The sequence below is a fragment of the Wolffia australiana genome, chromosome 1 (assembly GCF_029677425.1).
Source record: "Wolffia australiana isolate 7733 chromosome 1, ASM2967742v1".
In the NCBI taxonomy this organism is placed as follows: domain Eukaryota; kingdom Viridiplantae; phylum Streptophyta; class Magnoliopsida; order Alismatales; family Araceae; genus Wolffia; species Wolffia australiana.
The window spans coordinates 18438764-18440000 of NC_135835.1; positions in this window are offsets into that span (position 1 = coordinate 18438764).

The following is a 1237-nucleotide window of genomic DNA, read 5'->3' on the forward strand; positions in this document are numbered from 1 at the left end:
CTAATTTTTTGGAATTATTTAATGGCTCTTTCACTTTTTTGAAATTGGAGGGCTGAGAATGATCCTGATTTAAATTGAGATATATGACAATCTACAAGGATTTTCAGGCTGAAATAGTGTTAGAAGTACCTTTTTCCTGCTTCTTTCCATCCAAACTGTTGGACCTATAAATAGAGCCTCGGATTTGTGTAAAAAGTATTGTTGAATTCACTTTATCCTAGAGAGGGTGATTGAATGAGGGTGAGGGTTTTGAAGGTCCATGAAGGTTTTCTTCTTGTTTTGAGTGATTGTGGAAAATCAATGGAGAAGTGGAGATGCTGATCTGCATAAGAAAAGCACCTTAATCTTGGGGAAAGATAGGGATTTAAGGTTACTCTCTTGTCTTACATGGGTTTCTCCCTTCACATATCTTTAGTTAGATCTACATCTTAATTTTCATCCTCATCTGATCCATATCACCATCTTCCATCATCTGACCTTGCCTCAACCATTTATGATCTTGATCTCGACACCTTCATCTCATATAAAAAACCTAAATCATCCAGTCGATCATCCTCTTCTCCATCTCGCAACCACTCATCCATTCTTACATCACATCCATTAATCAGATAATTATCATTTCTTCTTCTACCATTCTATTTCACCATCATCCATCCACTTCCACTCACATCTACTCACCCATTTAATCATCCTATCATCCTATTCATCTTCTACATCCATCATCACTTTACGTCTTCATGTATCTCACACTCTCATTTCCATTTGATCTATCCACATCCTCCAACCTATTCATTATATATTTATTATTATCATCCTTATCTTATAATAGCTATCACCCTCTCACCGTCATAGATTCATCTCATCACAATCCTCTATTTTATATGTATGTCCTTTCATCCCTTTGGAATCATCATTTAAAGAGTATTCAAACCCTACTACCCATTCCATATGGAGATGGCCCTTGCTCATCACTAAATAGTCAAATTATTTTAGGATTAAAGGTTTATAAATTTTTATTGATTAACTCAAATATCAACATAAATTTTGTAATCTGGCCTGCTGTATATTCTGTCTCCTCCATGAAGCCACCGTTGGGATTGGATTCTGGTTTATGATTCATTCTGGGGGGGCACTTTGCTTGCTCGACATCCTTTCACCACATTTTTTTCATCAGTGTACAATCTGCTGCCAAATTAGTTACATTATTCTGTTCAAAAAGAAAAGAAGAAAATAAATA